Here is a 17,360-nt window from a genome sequence, read left to right on the forward strand (position 1 = left end):
GGCTCAGGCCATCCAACTTGGCTACGATTTCCGTATTAACGGTCGAACGGCCCCTTTTAGCATTCTCTGTCCATAAACGGATTGCGCGCCAAAACGTTATTCGCGGCGCGACATTCCCTGCAAGCAACAGTGACTGCTGTGGCGCGAGCGGGCGTACAGGGGCCATCGGCCAGCCGAACGCTTTGGCGCCGGTGGCATGGTACATGAGGGGCCGGAAGCAAGGCGTCTAGCCGTAGCGTCTCGGGACTTGCAGACTTGCGGCACTTGAGGAGCTTGTGGGGATGTGAATCGAAGGAAATAACATGACGAGCTGCACCGAAAACGAGAAACATAGATTCTAGCCACAGCGCCCTGTGCTCCCAGGCGAGGCGGCCACCCATCCAAGCCCAACGTCGGTGATCGGACGAGAACAGGCGTATTTGCACCCCTTTCTTACCCCGCTGCCGTTGGCGAGTGACTGCTGCAACGTGTGCTGGCAAGTCAGCTTCGGATCCTCACTTAACTTCACACACAGTGAATATCTTCCTGGCCACGACAGTTTCCCGCCGCAGTTGACGTCTACCTGCTCCAAGGAATGGCCTTTCGTCGCAGTGGTTGTGTTTCATCTGACAACTTTGCAGGCAACCTAAAATAACGCTTGGAAATGAGCAATTAAAGCACGAGGAGGACTGACTGAAAACGGCCGCATGAAATTATTAAGCTCGGTTTCGATTGCAACAGTTCCAATGAAATACTCACGTACACTAATTGCAGAGGTAGGTAGGAATAAATAAATAAATTCGTTGTTGAATCACTACATTCGGAAAAAAAAAAAATGTACACTGTATTGTTTAATATCATTTCTTTACACTTCAGAACTGTTACTACTTCAAAAACAAGCAATTTAATTTATCCTTACTTACTCCATGTCCAAGCAAAGAGGCAGAGAGGGGTGAATGTAATGCCTGCAGCAGTTTCAAATGTTTGCACTTATAAAACTACTCATAGCGTCACCATAGTCATAAGATATTAATCATTTATGAAATGCCGCAAAAATTAATCTGCAGCAAGCTGTGTTGCCATCAGATGGCAATGGCATTGTTTTGACAGTGCTACCTAGTAGTGGTGCAGCTAAACGAATTAATTACTTCCCCTAAACTTTTCCATCTAGCTTAAATAATGAAGCATTATACTTTCATATGCGTGAAGGAAATATCTCCACATTCTGAATTAAAGAGAACACAAATTTCGTCCGAGCTTTCCAGATCGTGCTCGAGATGAACAGAAAAAAAAAGAAGTGTTACCTTACCTTCAAGTGTCTTCTGTTCATCAGCGTCCAATGGGGTAAGTTGCAGTTTTTTGCTGATTATTGCCTTTCCTTAAGAGCCTGCTGACGTGATGTTTGTCCCTCGTGTACAACACCCACGAGTGCATACAGCTTCCTTAGAACATCTGATAGTCTGAGCTTGGTCCTTCGGTTGCTCAGCGACAGACAAGGGCGATTGACAATGCTGCCGTATTTCCTAGCACTATGGGCTCCCACGGAGGGAGCAAAGGTAAGAGAAATTAATTGATTTTGTGGCTTGCACTGTGGCTGGAAGAAACAGTCCATTCAGCAAATCTCATTTGCCGTTTTGACACCGGCCGAGAAAGAGGGCGACTTTCAGGCGGAGAGGGTGGCTCGAAGGCGGTAACCCCGACATGGCCCGCCATCTCCCGGAGGGTGCAGTAACTTAACCCCAGCAACGGCCGGCGCCGCGAGTCGCGATGTCTTCCGCACGAAAAAATGCATCGCTTTTCTGCAGAAGGCCGTTATTGTGCCTGTCTGCCTGCTAACTCGACGGCCAACAGCGCGTTTCCTAAGGAAGCAAGTACATTCACGGCACCATGCTCTTCGCCGAATGCGACAACGTCAAGAGTTCTCGTTCCACTACGATAGCGCGACGCATTACAAATATTCGCCTGTGGCCGAGGAGAAGCTTACTTACCTGGCGTAGAGGATACCGTGATCATGAAGGCGGTTCCTCCGGGGTGAGGCTTGTCCATTGCACTTCGGTCGAGCTGACCCCCGCGATTACTCCAAATGCGAGTAACTCGGGCGCATAATTTTTGGTAGTCGGGACTGCGTTCGCGCTGTCCCGGTGCTAATCTCCGTTACAATCAAAGCCTCTCCTCGTGTTGGACGATAAGTACTGACTGTGAGTAATTTACCAGCTCTCATAACCGATGATGCCTCCACTAGAAGCGACAAAAACACACTAGGAAACGGCGTCGAAAGCCAGAGCCAGCGCACTGCTCTTCAACCGCGTGGCACGCGCGCTCGTAATAGCAGCGGCAGCCGCGAGATGGCTCAGGCCATCCAACTTGGCTACGATTTCCCGTATTAACGGTCGAACGGCCCCTTTTAGCATTCTCTGTCCATAACGGATTGCGCGCCAAACGTTATTCGGCGGCGCGACATTCCCTGCAAGCACAGTGACTGCTGTGGCGCGGGCGGGCGTACAGGGGCCATCGGCCAGCCGAACGCTTTGGCGCCGGTGGCATGGTACATGAGGGGCCGGAAGCAAGCGTCTAGCGTAGCGTCTCGGGACTTGCAGACTTGCGGCACTTGAGGAGCTTGTGGGGGATGTGAATCGAAGGAAATAACATGACGAGCTGCACCGAAAACGAGGAAACCATAGATTCTAGCCAACAGCGCCCTGTGCTCCCAGGCGAGGCGGCCACCCATCCAAGCCCAACGTCGGTGATCGGACGAGAACCGGCGTATTTGCACCCCTTTCTTACCCCGCTGCCGTTGGCGAGTGACTGCTGCAAACGTGTGCTGGCAAGTCAGCTTCGGATCCTCACTTAACTTCCACACACAGTGAATATCTTCCTGGCCACGACAGTTTCCCGCCGCAGTTGACGTCTACCTGCTCCAAGGAATGGCCTTTCGTCGCAGTGGTTGTGTTTCATCTGACAACTTTGCAGGCAACCTAAAATAACGCTTGGAAATGAGCAATTAAAGCACGAGGAGGACTGACTGAAAACGGCCGCATGAAATTATTAAGCTCGGTTTCGATTGCAACAGTTCCAATGAAATACTCACGTACACTAATTGCAGAGGTAGGTAGGAATAAATAAATAAATTCGTTGTTGAATCACTACATTCGGAAAAAAAAAAATGTACACTGTATTGTTTAATATCATTTCTTTACACTTCAGAACTGTTACTACTTCAAAACAAGCAATTTAATTTATCCTTACTTACTCCATGTCCAAGCAAAGAGGCAGAGAGGGGTGAATGTAATGCCTGCAGCAGTTTCAAATGTTTGCACATATAAAACTACTCATAGCCGTCACCATAGTCATAAGATATTAATCATTTATGAAATGCCGCAAAATTAATCTGCAGCAAGCTGTGTTGCCATCAGATGGCAATGGCATTGTTTTGACAGTGCTACCTAGTAGTGGTGCAGCCTAAACGAATTAATTACTTCCCCTAAACTTTTCCATCTAGCTTAAATAATGAAGCATTATACTTTCATATGCGTGAAGGAAATATCTCCACATTCTGAATTAAAGAGAACACAAATTTCGTCCGAGCTTTCCAGATCGTGCTCGAGATGAACAGAAAAAAAAAGAAGTGTTACCTTACCTTCAAGTGTCTTCTGTTCCATCAGCGTCCAATGGGGTAAGTTGCAGTTTTTTGCTGATTATTGCCTTTCCTTAAGAGCCTGCTGACGTGATGTTTGTCCCTCGTGTACAACACCCACGAGTGCATACAGCTTCCTTAGAACATCTGATAGTCTGAGCTTGGTCCTTCGGTTGCTCAGCGACAGACAAGGGCGATTGACAATGCTGCCGTATTTCCTAGCACTATGGGCTCCCACGGAGGGAGCAAAGGTAAGAGAAATAATTGATTTTGTGGCTTGCACTGTGGCTGGAAGAAACAGTCATTCAGCAAATCTCATTTGCCGTTTTGACACCGGCCGAGAAAGAGGGCGACTTTCAGGCGGAGAGGGTGGCTCGAAGGCGGTAACCCCGACATGGCCCGCCATCTCCCGGAGGGTGCAGTAACTTAACCCCAGCAACGGCCGGCGCCGCGAGTCGCGATGTCTTCCGCACGAAAAATGCATCGCTTTCTGCAGAAGGCCGTTATTGTGCCTGTCTGCCTGCTAACTCGACGGCCAACAGCGCGTTTCTAAGGAAGCAAGTACATTCACGGCACCATGCTCTTCGCCGAATGCGACAACGTCAAGAGTTCTCGTTCCACTACGATAGCGCGACGCATTACAAATATTCGCCTGTGGCCGAGGAGAAGCATACTTACCTGGCGTAGAGGATACCGTGATCATGAAGGCGGTTCCTCCGGGGTGAGGCTTGTCCATTGCACTTCGGTCGAGCTGACCCCCGCGATTACTCCAAATGCGAGTAACTCGGGCGCATAATTTTTGGTAGTCGGGACTGCGTTCGCGCTGTCCCGGTGCTAATCTCCGTTACAATCAAAGCCTCTCCTCGTGTTGGACGATAAGTACTGACTGTGAGTAATTTACCAGCTTCTCATAACCGATGATGCCTCCACTAGAAGCGACAAAACACACTAGGAAACGGCGTCGAAAGCCAGAGCCAGCGCACTGCTCTTCAACCGCGTGGCACGCGCGCTCGTAATAGCAGCGGCAGCCGCGAGATGGCTCAGGCCATCCAACTTGGCTACGATTTCCGTATTAACGGTCGAACGGCCCCTTTTAGCATTCTCTGTCCATAAACGGATTGCGCGCCAAACGTTATTCGGCGGCGCGACATTCCCTGCAAGCACAGTGACTGCTGTGGCGCGAGCGGGCGTACAGGGGCCATCGGCCAGCCGAACGCTTTGGCGCCGGTGGCATGGTACATGAGGGGCCGGAAGCAAGCGTCTAGCGTAGCGTCTCGGGACTTGCAGACTTGCGGCACTTGAGGAGCTTGTGGGGATGTGAATCGAAGGAAATAACATGACGAGCTGCACCGAAAACGAGAAACATAGATTCTAGCCAACAGCGCCCTGTGCTCCCAGGCGAGGCGGCCACCCATCCAAGCCCAACGTCGGTGATCGGACGAGAACCGGCGTATTTGCACCCCTTTCTTACCCCGCTGCCGTTGGCGAGTGACTGCTGCAACGTGTGCTGGCAAGTCAGCTTCGGATCCTCACTTAACTTCCACACACAGTGAATATCTTCCTGGCCACGACAGTTTCCCGCCGCAGTTGACGTCTACCTGCTCCAAGGAATGGCCTTTCGTCGCAGTGGTTGTGTTTCATCTGACAACTTTGCAGGCAACCTAAAATAACGCTTGGAAATGAGCAATTAAAGCACGAGGAGGACTGACTGAAAACGGCCGCATGAAATTATTAAGCTCGGTTTCGATTGCAACAGTTCCAATGAAATACTCACGTACACTAATTGCAGAGGTAGGTAGGAATAAATAAATAAATTCGTTGTTGAATCACTACATTCGGAAAAAAAAAAATGTACACTGTATTGTTTAATATCATTTCTTTACACTTCAGAACTGTTACTACTTCAAAAACAAGCAATTTAATTTATCCTTACTTACTCCATGTCCAAGCAAAGAGGCAGAGAGGGGTGAATGTAATGCCTGCAGCAGTTTCAAATGTTTGCACATATAAAACTACTCATAGCGTCACCATAGTCATAAGATATTAATCATTTATGAAATGCCGCAAAATTAATCTGCAGCAAGCTGTGTTGCCATCAGATGGCAATGGCATTGTTTTGACAGTGCTACCTAGTAGTGGTGCAGCCTAAACGAATTAATTACTTCCCCTAAACTTTTCCATCTAGCTTAAATAATGAAGCATTATACTTTCATATGCGTGAAGGAAATATCTCCACATTCTGAATTAAAGAGAACACAAATTTCGTCCGAGCTTTCCAGATCGTGCTCGAGATGAACAGAAAAAAAAAGAAGTGTTACCTTACCTTCAAGTGTCTTCTGTTCCATCAGCGTCCAATGGGGTAAGTTGCAGTTTTTTGCTGATTATTGCCTTTCCTTAAGAGCCTGCTGACGTGATGTTTGTCCCTCGTGTACAACACCCACGAGTGCATACAGCTTCCTTAGAACATCTGATAGTCTGAGCTTGGTCCTTCGGTTGCTCAGCGACAGACAAGGGCGATTGACAATGCTGCCGTATTTCCTAGCACTATGGGCTCCCACGGAGGGAGCAAAGGTAAGAGAAATAATTGATTTTGTGGCTTGCACTGTGGCTGGAAGAAACAGTCATTCAGCAAATCTCATTTGCCGTTTTGACACCGGCCGAGAAAGAGGGCGACTTTCAGGCGGAGAGGGTGGCTCGAAGGCGGTAACCCCGACATGGCCCGCCATCTCCCGGAGGGTGCAGTAACTTAACCCCAGCAACGGCCGGCGCCGCGAGTCGCGATGTCTTCCGCACGAAAAATGCATCGCTTTCTGCAGAAGGCCGTTATTGTGCCTGTCTGCCTGCTAACTCGACGGCCAACAGCGCGTTTCTAAGGAAGCAAGTACATTCACGGCACCATGCTCTTCGCCGAATGCGACAACGTCAAGAGTTCTCGTTCCACTACGATAGCGCGACGCATTACAAATATTCGCCTGTGGCCGAGGAGAAGCATACTTACCTGGCGTAGAGGATACCGTGATCATGAAGGCGGTTCCTCCGGGGTGAGGCTTGTCCATTGCACTTCGGTCGAGCTGACCCCCGCGATTACTCCAAATGCGAGTAACTCGGGCGCATAATTTTTGGTAGTCGGGACTGCGTTCGCGCTGTCCCGGTGCTAATCTCCGTTACAATCAAAGCCTCTCCTCGTGTTGGACGATAAGTACTGACTGTGAGTAATTTACCAGCTTCTCATAACCGATGATGCCTCCACTAGAAGCGACAAAACACACTAGGAAACGGCGTCGAAAGCCAGAGCCAGCGCACTGCTCTTCAACCGCGTGGCACGCGCGCTCGTAATAGCAGCGGCAGCCGCGAGATGGCTCAGGCCATCCAACTTGGCTACGATTTCCGTATTAACGGTCGAACGGCCCCTTTTAGCATTCTCTGTCCATAAACGGATTGCGCGCCAAACGTTATTCGGCGGCGCGACATTCCCTGCAAGCACAGTGACTGCTGTGGCGCGAGCGGGCGTACAGGGGCCATCGGCCAGCCGAACGCTTTGGCGCCGGTGGCATGGTACATGAGGGGCCGGAAGCAAGCGTCTAGCGTAGCGTCTCGGGACTTGCAGACTTGCGGCACTTGAGGAGCTTGTGGGGATGTGAATCGAAGGAAATAACATGACGAGCTGCACCGAAAACGAGAAACATAGATTCTAGCCAACAGCGCCCTGTGCTCCCAGGCGAGGCGGCCACCCATCCAAGCCCAACGTCGGTGATCGGACGAGAACCGGCGTATTTGCACCCCTTTCTTACCCCGCTGCCGTTGGCGAGTGACTGCTGCAACGTGTGCTGGCAAGTCAGCTTCGGATCCTCACTTAACTTCCACACACAGTGAATATCTTCCTGGCCACGACAGTTTCCCGCCGCAGTTGACGTCTACCTGCTCCAAGGAATGGCCTTTCGTCGCAGTGGTTGTGTTTCATCTGACAACTTTGCAGGCAACCTAAAATAACGCTTGGAAATGAGCAATTAAAGCACGAGGAGGACTGACTGAAAACGGCCGCATGAAATTATTAAGCTCGGTTTCGATTGCAACAGTTCCAATGAAATACTCACGTACACTAATTGCAGAGGTAGGTAGGAATAAATAAATAAATTCGTTGTTGAATCACTACATTCGGAAAAAAAAAAATGTACACTGTATTGTTTAATATCATTTCTTTACACTTCAGAACTGTTACTACTTCAAAAACAAGCAATTTAATTTATCCTTACTTACTCCATGTCCAAGCAAAGAGGCAGAGAGGGGTGAATGTAATGCCTGCAGCAGTTTCAAATGTTTGCACATATAAAACTACTCATAGCGTCACCATAGTCATAAGATATTAATCATTTATGAAATGCCGCAAAATTAATCTGCAGCAAGCTGTGTTGCCATCAGATGGCAATGGCATTGTTTTGACAGTGCTACCTAGTAGTGGTGCAGCCTAAACGAATTAATTACTTCCCCTAAACTTTTCCATCTAGCTTAAATAATGAAGCATTATACTTTCATATGCGTGAAGGAAATATCTCCACATTCTGAATTAAAGAGAACACAAATTTCGTCCGAGCTTTCCAGATCGTGCTCGAGATGAACAGAAAAAAAAAAGAAGTGTTACCTTACCTTCAAGTGTCTTCTGTTCCATCAGCGTCCAATGGGGTAAGTTGCAGTTTTTTGCTGATTATTGCCTTTCCTTAAGAGCCTGCTGACGTGATGTTTGTCCCTCGTGTACAACACCCACGAGTGCATACAGCTTCCTTAGAACATCTGATAGTCTGAGCTTGGTCCTTCGGTTGCTCAGCGACAGACAAGGGCGATTGACAATGCTGCCGTATTTCCTAGCACTATGGGCTCCCACGGAGGGAGCAAAGGTAAGAGAAATAATTGATTTTGTGGCTTGCACTGTGGCTGGAAGAAACAGTCATTCAGCAAATCTCATTTGCCGTTTTGACACCGGCCGAGAAAGAGGGCGACTTTCAGGCGGAGAGGGTGGCTCGAAGGCGGTAACCCCGACATGGCCCGCCATCTCCCGGAGGGTGCAGTAACTTAACCCCAGCAACGGCCGGCGCCGCGAGTCGCGATGTCTTCCGCACGAAAAATGCATCGCTTTCTGCAGAAGGCCGTTATTGTGCCTGTCTGCCTGCTAACTCGACGGCCAACAGCGCGTTTCTAAGGAAGCAAGTACATTCACGGCACCATGCTCTTCGCCGAATGCGACAACGTCAAGAGTTCTCGTTCCACTACGATAGCGCGACGCATTACAAATATTCGCCTGTGGCCGAGGAGAAGCATACTTACCTGGCGTAGAGGATACCGTGATCATGAAGGCGGTTCCTCCGGGGTGAGGCTTGTCCATTGCACTTCGGTCGAGCTGACCCCCGCGATTACTCCAAATGCGAGTAACTCGGGCGCATAATTTTTGGTAGTCGGGACTGCGTTCGCGCTGTCCCGGTGCTAATCTCCGTTACAATCAAAGCCTCTCCTCGTGTTGGACGATAAGTACTGACTGTGAGTAATTTACCAGCTTCTCATAACCGATGATGCCTCCACTAGAAGCGACAAAACACACTAGGAAACGGCGTCGAAAGCCAGAGCCAGCGCACTGCTCTTCAACCGCGTGGCACGCGCGCTCGTAATAGCAGCGGCAGCCGCGAGATGGCTCAGGCCATCCAACTTGGCTACGATTTCCGTATTAACGGTCGAACGGCCCCTTTTAGCATTCTCTGTCCATAAACGGATTGCGCGCCAAACGTTATTCGGCGGCGCGACATTCCCTGCAAGCACAGTGACTGCTGTGGCGCGAGCGGGCGTACAGGGGCCATCGGCCAGCCGAACGCTTTGGCGCCGGTGGCATGGTACATGAGGGGCCGGAAGCAAGCGTCTAGCGTAGCGTCTCGGGACTTGCAGACTTGCGGCACTTGAGGAGCTTGTGGGGATGTGAATCGAAGGAAATAACATGACGAGCTGCACCGAAAACGAGAAACATAGATTCTAGCCAACAGCGCCCTGTGCTCCCAGGCGAGGCGGCCACCCATCCAAGCCCAACGTCGGTGATCGGACGAGAACCGGCGTATTTGCACCCCTTTCTTACCCCGCTGCCGTTGGCGAGTGACTGCTGCAACGTGTGCTGGCAAGTCAGCTTCGGATCCTCACTTAACTTCCACACACAGTGAATATCTTCCTGGCCACGACAGTTTCCCGCCGCAGTTGACGTCTACCTGCTCCAAGGAATGGCCTTTCGTCGCAGTGGTTGTGTTTCATCTGACAACTTTGCAGGCAACCTAAAATAACGCTTGGAAATGAGCAATTAAAGCACGAGGAGGACTGACTGAAAACGGCCGCATGAAATTATTAAGCTCGGTTTCGATTGCAACAGTTCCAATGAAATACTCACGTACACTAATTGCAGAGGTAGGTAGGAATAAATAAATAAATTCGTTGTTGAATCACTACATTCGGAAAAAAAAAAATGTACACTGTATTGTTTAATATCATTTCTTTACACTTCAGAACTGTTACTACTTCAAAAACAAGCAATTTAATTTATCCTTACTTACTCCATGTCCAAGCAAAGAGGCAGAGAGGGGTGAATGTAATGCCTGCAGCAGTTTCAAATGTTTGCACATATAAAACTACTCATAGCGTCACCATAGTCATAAGATATTAATCATTTATGAAATGCCGCAAAATTAATCTGCAGCAAGCTGTGTTGCCATCAGATGGCAATGGCATTGTTTTGACAGTGCTACCTAGTAGTGGTGCAGCCTAAACGAATTAATTACTTCCCCTAAACTTTTCCATCTAGCTTAAATAATGAAGCATTATACTTTCATATGCGTGAAGGAAATATCTCCACATTCTGAATTAAAGAGAACACAAATTTCGTCCGAGCTTTCCAGATCGTGCTCGAGATGAACAGAAAAAAAAAGAAGTGTTACCTTACCTTCAAGTGTCTTCTGTTCCATCAGCGTCCAATGGGGTAAGTTGCAGTTTTTTGCTGATTATTGCCTTTCCTTAAGAGCCTGCTGACGTGATGTTTGTCCCTCGTGTACAACACCCACGAGTGCATACAGCTTCCTTAGAACATCTGATAGTCTGAGCTTGGTCCTTCGGTTGCTCAGCGACAGACAAGGGCGATTGACAATGCTGCCGTATTTCCTAGCACTATGGGCTCCCACGGAGGGAGCAAAGGTAAGAGAAATAATTGATTTTGTGGCTTGCACTGTGGCTGGAAGAAACAGTCATTCAGCAAATCTCATTTGCCGTTTTGACACCGGCCGAGAAAGAGGGCGACTTTCAGGCGGAGAGGGTGGCTCGAAGGCGGTAACCCCGACATGGCCCGCCATCTCCCGGAGGGTGCAGTAACTTAACCCCAGCAACGGCCGGCGCCGCGAGTCGCGATGTCTTCCGCACGAAAAATGCATCGCTTTCTGCAGAAGGCCGTTATTGTGCCTGTCTGCCTGCTAACTCGACGGCCAACAGCGCGTTTCTAAGGAAGCAAGTACATTCACGGCACCATGCTCTTCGCCGAATGCGACAACGTCAAGAGTTCTCGTTCCACTACGATAGCGCGACGCATTACAAATATTCGCCTGTGGCCGAGGAGAAGCATACTTACCTGGCGTAGAGGATACCGTGATCATGAAGGCGGTTCCTCCGGGGTGAGGCTTGTCCATTGCACTTCGGTCGAGCTGACCCCCGCGATTACTCCAAATGCGAGTAACTCGGGCGCATAATTTTTGGTAGTCGGGACTGCGTTCGCGCTGTCCCGGTGCTAATCTCCGTTACAATCAAAGCCTCTCCTCGTGTTGGACGATAAGTACTGACTGTGAGTAATTTACCAGCTTCTCATAACCGATGATGCCTCCACTAGAAGCGACAAAACACACTAGGAAACGGCGTCGAAAGCCAGAGCCAGCGCACTGCTCTTCAACCGCGTGGCACGCGCGCTCGTAATAGCAGCGGCAGCCGCGAGATGGCTCAGGCCATCCAACTTGGCTACGATTTCCGTATTAACGGTCGAACGGCCCCTTTTAGCATTCTCTGTCCATAAACGGATTGCGCGCCAAACGTTATTCGGCGGCGCGACATTCCCTGCAAGCACAGTGACTGCTGTGGCGCGAGCGGGCGTACAGGGGCCATCGGCCAGCCGAACGCTTTGGCGCCGGTGGCATGGTACATGAGGGGCCGGAAGCAAGCGTCTAGCGTAGCGTCTCGGGACTTGCAGACTTGCGGCACTTGAGGAGCTTGTGGGGATGTGAATCGAAGGAAATAACATGACGAGCTGCACCGAAAACGAGAAACATAGATTCTAGCCAACAGCGCCCTGTGCTCCCAGGCGAGGCGGCCACCCATCCAAGCCCAACGTCGGTGATCGGACGAGAACCGGCGTATTTGCACCCCTTTCTTACCCCGCTGCCGTTGGCGAGTGACTGCTGCAACGTGTGCTGGCAAGTCAGCTTCGGATCCTCACTTAACTTCCACACACAGTGAATATCTTCCTGGCCACGACAGTTTCCCGCCGCAGTTGACGTCTACCTGCTCCAAGGAATGGCCTTTCGTCGCAGTGGTTGTGTTTCATCTGACAACTTTGCAGGCAACCTAAAATAACGCTTGGAAATGAGCAATTAAAGCACGAGGAGGACTGACTGAAAACGGCCGCATGAAATTATTAAGCTCGGTTTCGATTGCAACAGTTCCAATGAAATACTCACGTACACTAATTGCAGAGGTAGGTAGGAATAAATAAATAAATTCGTTGTTGAATCACTACATTCGGAAAAAAAAAAATGTACACTGTATTGTTTAATATCATTTCTTTACACTTCAGAACTGTTACTACTTCAAAAACAAGCAATTTAATTTATCCTTACTTACTCCATGTCCAAGCAAAGAGGCAGAGAGGGGTGAATGTAATGCCTGCAGCAGTTTCAAATGTTTGCACATATAAAACTACTCATAGCGTCACCATAGTCATAAGATATTAATCATTTATGAAATGCCGCAAAATTAATCTGCAGCAAGCTGTGTTGCCATCAGATGGCAATGGCATTGTTTTGACAGTGCTACCTAGTAGTGGTGCAGCCTAAACGAATTAATTACTTCCCCTAAACTTTTCCATCTAGCTTAAATAATGAAGCATTATACTTTCATATGCGTGAAGGAAATATCTCCACATTCTGAATTAAAGAGAACACAAATTTCGTCCGAGCTTTCCAGATCGTGCTCGAGATGAACAGAAAAAAAAAGAAGTGTTACCTTACCTTCAAGTGTCTTCTGTTCCATCAGCGTCCAATGGGGTAAGTTGCAGTTTTTTGCTGATTATTGCCTTTCCTTAAGAGCCTGCTGACGTGATGTTTGTCCCTCGTGTACAACACCCACGAGTGCATACAGCTTCCTTAGAACATCTGATAGTCTGAGCTTGGTCCTTCGGTTGCTCAGCGACAGACAAGGGCGATTGACAATGCTGCCGTATTTCCTAGCACTATGGGCTCCCACGGAGGGAGCAAAGGTAAGAGAAATAATTGATTTTGTGGCTTGCACTGTGGCTGGAAGAAACAGTCATTCAGCAAATCTCATTTGCCGTTTTGACACCGGCCGAGAAAGAGGGCGACTTTCAGGCGGAGAGGGTGGCTCGAAGGCGGTAACCCCGACATGGCCCGCCATCTCCCGGAGGGTGCAGTAACTTAACCCCAGCAACGGCCGGCGCCGCGAGTCGCGATGTCTTCCGCACGAAAAATGCATCGCTTTCTGCAGAAGGCCGTTATTGTGCCTGTCTGCCTGCTAACTCGACGGCCAACAGCGCGTTTCTAAGGAAGCAAGTACATTCACGGCACCATGCTCTTCGCCGAATGCGACAACGTCAAGAGTTCTCGTTCCACTACGATAGCGCGACGCATTACAAATATTCGCCTGTGGCCGAGGAGAAGCATACTTACCTGGCGTAGAGGATACCGTGATCATGAAGGCGGTTCCTCCGGGGTGAGGCTTGTCCATTGCACTTCGGTCGAGCTGACCCCCGCGATTACTCCAAATGCGAGTAACTCGGGCGCATAATTTTTGGTAGTCGGGACTGCGTTCGCGCTGTCCCGGTGCTAATCTCCGTTACAATCAAAGCCTCTCCTCGTGTTGGACGATAAGTACTGACTGTGAGTAATTTACCAGCTTCTCATAACCGATGATGCCTCCACTAGAAGCGACAAAACACACTAGGAAACGGCGTCGAAAGCCAGAGCCAGCGCACTGCTCTTCAACCGCGTGGCACGCGCGCTCGTAATAGCAGCGGCAGCCGCGAGATGGCTCAGGCCATCCAACTTGGCTACGATTTCCGTATTAACGGTCGAACGGCCCCTTTTAGCATTCTCTGTCCATAAACGGATTGCGCGCCAAACGTTATTCGGCGGCGCGACATTCCCTGCAAGCACAGTGACTGCTGTGGCGCGAGCGGGCGTACAGGGGCCATCGGCCAGCCGAACGCTTTGGCGCCGGTGGCATGGTACATGAGGGGCCGGAAGCAAGCGTCTAGCGTAGCGTCTCGGGACTTGCAGACTTGCGGCACTTGAGGAGCTTGTGGGGATGTGAATCGAAGGAAATAACATGACGAGCTGCACCGAAAACGAGAAACATAGATTCTAGCCAACAGCGCCCTGTGCTCCCAGGCGAGGCGGCCACCCATCCAAGCCCAACGTCGGTGATCGGACGAGAACCGGCGTATTTGCACCCCTTTCTTACCCCGCTGCCGTTGGCGAGTGACTGCTGCAACGTGTGCTGGCAAGTCAGCTTCGGATCCTCACTTAACTTCCACACACAGTGAATATCTTCCTGGCCACGACAGTTTCCCGCCGCAGTTGACGTCTACCTGCTCCAAGGAATGGCCTTTCGTCGCAGTGGTTGTGTTTCATCTGACAACTTTGCAGGCAACCTAAAATAACGCTTGGAAATGAGCAATTAAAGCACGAGGAGGACTGACTGAAAACGGCCGCATGAAATTATTAAGCTCGGTTTCGATTGCAACAGTTCCAATGAAATACTCACGTACACTAATTGCAGAGGTAGGTAGGAATAAATAAATAAATTCGTTGTTGAATCACTACATTCGGAAAAAAAAAAATGTACACTGTATTGTTTAATATCATTTCTTTACACTTCAGAACTGTTACTACTTCAAAAACAAGCAATTTAATTTATCCTTACTTACTCCATGTCCAAGCAAAGAGGCAGAGAGGGGTGAATGTAATGCCTGCAGCAGTTTCAAATGTTTGCACATATAAAACTACTCATAGCGTCACCATAGTCATAAGATATTAATCATTTATGAAATGCCGCAAAATTAATCTGCAGCAAGCTGTGTTGCCATCAGATGGCAATGGCATTGTTTTGACAGTGCTACCTAGTAGTGGTGCAGCCTAAACGAATTAATTACTTCCCCTAAACTTTTCCATCTAGCTTAAATAATGAAGCATTATACTTTCATATGCGTGAAGGAAATATCTCCACATTCTGAATTAAAGAGAACACAAATTTCGTCCGAGCTTTCCAGATCGTGCTCGAGATGAACAGAAAAAAAAAGAAGTGTTACCTTACCTTCAAGTGTCTTCTGTTCCATCAGCGTCCAATGGGGTAAGTTGCAGTTTTTTGCTGATTATTGCCTTTCCTTAAGAGCCTGCTGACGTGATGTTTGTCCCTCGTGTACAACACCCACGAGTGCATACAGCTTCCTTAGAACATCTGATAGTCTGAGCTTGGTCCTTCGGTTGCTCAGCGACAGACAAGGGCGATTGACAATGCTGCCGTATTTCCTAGCACTATGGGCTCCCACGGAGGGAGCAAAGGTAAGAGAAATAATTGATTTTGTGGCTTGCACTGTGGCTGGAAGAAACAGTCATTCAGCAAATCTCATTTGCCGTTTTGACACCGGCCGAGAAAGAGGGCGACTTTCAGGCGGAGAGGGTGGCTCGAAGGCGGTAACCCCGACATGGCCCGCCATCTCCCGGAGGGTGCAGTAACTTAACCCCAGCAACGGCCGGCGCCGCGAGTCGCGATGTCTTCCGCACGAAAAATGCATCGCTTTCTGCAGAAGGCCGTTATTGTGCCTGTCTGCCTGCTAACTCGACGGCCAACAGCGCGTTTCTAAGGAAGCAAGTACATTCACGGCACCATGCTCTTCGCCGAATGCGACAACGTCAAGAGTTCTCGTTCCACTACGATAGCGCGACGCATTACAAATATTCGCCTGTGGCCGAGGAGAAGCATACTTACCTGGCGTAGAGGATACCGTGATCATGAAGGCGGTTCCTCCGGGGTGAGGCTTGTCCATTGCACTTCGGTCGAGCTGACCCCCGCGATTACTCCAAATGCGAGTAACTCGGGCGCATAATTTTTGGTAGTCGGGACTGCGTTCGCGCTGTCCCGGTGCTAATCTCCGTTACAATCAAAGCCTCTCCTCGTGTTGGACGATAAGTACTGACTGTGAGTAATTTACCAGCTTCTCATAACCGATGATGCCTCCACTAGAAGCGACAAAACACACTAGGAAACGGCGTCGAAAGCCAGAGCCAGCGCACTGCTCTTCAACCGCGTGGCACGCGCGCTCGTAATAGCAGCGGCAGCCGCGAGATGGCTCAGGCCATCCAACTTGGCTACGATTTCCGTATTAACGGTCGAACGGCCCCTTTTAGCATTCTCTGTCCATAAACGGATTGCGCGCCAAACGTTATTCGGCGGCGCGACATTCCCTGCAAGCACAGTGACTGCTGTGGCGCGAGCGGGCGTACAGGGGCCATCGGCCAGCCGAACGCTTTGGCGCCGGTGGCATGGTACATGAGGGGCCGGAAGCAAGCGTCTAGCGTAGCGTCTCGGGACTTGCAGACTTGCGGCACTTGAGGAGCTTGTGGGGATGTGAATCGAAGGAAATAACATGACGAGCTGCACCGAAAACGAGAAACATAGATTCTAGCCAACAGCGCCCTGTGCTCCCAGGCGAGGCGGCCACCCATCCAAGCCCAACGTCGGTGATCGGACGAGAACCGGCGTATTTGCACCCCTTTCTTACCCCGCTGCCGTTGGCGAGTGACTGCTGCAACGTGTGCTGGCAAGTCAGCTTCGGATCCTCACTTAACTTCCACACACAGTGAATATCTTCCTGGCCACGACAGTTTCCCGCCGCAGTTGACGTCTACCTGCTCCAAGGAATGGCCTTTCGTCGCAGTGGTTGTGTTTCATCTGACAACTTTGCAGGCAACCTAAAATAACGCTTGGAAATGAGCAATTAAAGCACGAGGAGGACTGACTGAAAACGGCCGCATGAAATTATTAAGCTCGGTTTCGATTGCAACAGTTCCAATGAAATACTCACGTACACTAATTGCAGAGGTAGGTAGGAATAAATAAATAAATTCGTTGTTGAATCACTACATTCGGAAAAAAAAAAATGTACACTGTATTGTTTAATATCATTTCTTTACACTTCAGAACTGTTACTACTTCAAAAACAAGCAATTTAATTTATCCTTACTTACTCCATGTCCAAGCAAAGAGGCAGAGAGGGGTGAATGTAATGCCTGCAGCAGTTTCAAATGTTTGCACATATAAAACTACTCATAGCGTCACCATAGTCATAAGATATTAATCATTTATGAAATGCCGCAAAATTAATCTGCAGCAAGCTGTGTTGCCATCAGATGGCAATGGCATTGTTTTGACAGTGCTACCTAGTAGTGGTGCAGCC

General features: G+C 49.4%; 7 non-coding genes across 7 annotated transcripts; all 7 read left to right on the plus strand.

The window, feature by feature from the left end:
• Positions 1-1,959: 1,959 nt before the first annotated feature.
• On the plus strand, positions 1,960-2,121 carry LOC124745813. Its single transcript, XR_007011152.1, has one exon. It is a non-coding gene; the product is annotated as a U1 spliceosomal RNA (small nuclear RNA).
• Positions 2,122-4,283: 2,162 nt separating this feature from the next.
• Positions 4,284-4,445, plus strand: LOC124745785. The gene has a single exon (XR_007011128.1). It is a non-coding gene; the product is annotated as a U1 spliceosomal RNA (small nuclear RNA).
• A 2,158-nt stretch (positions 4,446-6,603) lies between these two features.
• LOC124745797 lies at positions 6,604-6,765 on the plus strand. The gene has a single exon (XR_007011139.1). It is a non-coding gene; the product is annotated as a U1 spliceosomal RNA (small nuclear RNA).
• A 2,159-nt stretch (positions 6,766-8,924) lies between these two features.
• On the plus strand, positions 8,925-9,086 carry LOC124745811. The gene has a single exon (XR_007011150.1). It is a non-coding gene; the product is annotated as a U1 spliceosomal RNA (small nuclear RNA).
• A 2,158-nt stretch (positions 9,087-11,244) lies between these two features.
• On the plus strand, positions 11,245-11,406 carry LOC124745815. The gene has a single exon (XR_007011154.1). It is a non-coding gene; the product is annotated as a U1 spliceosomal RNA (small nuclear RNA).
• A 2,158-nt stretch (positions 11,407-13,564) lies between these two features.
• Positions 13,565-13,726, plus strand: LOC124745816. Its single transcript, XR_007011155.1, has one exon. It is a non-coding gene; the product is annotated as a U1 spliceosomal RNA (small nuclear RNA).
• Positions 13,727-15,884: 2,158 nt separating this feature from the next.
• Positions 15,885-16,046, plus strand: LOC124745786. The gene has a single exon (XR_007011129.1). It is a non-coding gene; the product is annotated as a U1 spliceosomal RNA (small nuclear RNA).
• Positions 16,047-17,360: the final 1,314 nt, after the last annotated feature.

Source organism: Schistocerca piceifrons, unplaced genomic scaffold, assembly GCF_021461385.2.
Source record: "Schistocerca piceifrons isolate TAMUIC-IGC-003096 unplaced genomic scaffold, iqSchPice1.1 HiC_scaffold_334, whole genome shotgun sequence".
In the NCBI taxonomy this organism is placed as follows: Eukaryota; Metazoa; Arthropoda; class Insecta; order Orthoptera; family Acrididae; genus Schistocerca; species Schistocerca piceifrons.